The sequence below is a fragment of the Egretta garzetta genome, unplaced genomic scaffold (genome assembly GCF_000687185.1).
Source record: "Egretta garzetta isolate BGI_Z169 unplaced genomic scaffold, ASM68718v1 scaffold384, whole genome shotgun sequence".
Lineage (NCBI taxonomy): Eukaryota > Metazoa > Chordata > Aves > Pelecaniformes > Ardeidae > Egretta > Egretta garzetta.
In genome coordinates this window covers 1404057-1404579 of record NW_009259496.1, presented here as the reverse complement: position 1 = coordinate 1404579, position 523 = coordinate 1404057, and positions in this window count along the sequence as shown.

Below are 523 nucleotides of genomic sequence, written 5' to 3'. Positions count from 1 at the left end.
TTAAAAGAAGGATGGATGAGGTGCTGAGGGCCAGGGTTTAGTGGTGGGATGGCAGGGTTAGGTTAAAGGTTGGACTCGATGATCTCAAAGGGCTTTTCCAACCAAAGTGATTCTATGGGTCCTACCCCCCCGCGTACTTCACTCGGGGCTAGGAGGGCTTCCAAGCCGCTCCGTGCCCCCATGTCGCCAAGCGCTGGGGTTTCGATGGGCGCGGGGAGCCGCTAACAGCAGGGCCAGCAGCAGTTTGCATCCCCGTGTAAAAGGACGATACCGCGTGAAAGGCTCTGTCCGGGGGTGCCCCTCCTCTGCCCGTTTTAGATCTTAAACCCACAGGTAGAGAAGCAGAAAGTAAAGCCGACCAGGGGAACTGCATTTCAGCCCCAGGACTGATGTTTAAAAAAACCCACCATCACCAAAAAAAACCCCCAACCCCCAAATCTACGTGTCCAGGGAAGGTCACTGCAGGGGACTTCCCAGAAAAGGGGTGCAGGGAGGTTCTCTGTCTCAGAAAGGGGCTGCGGTT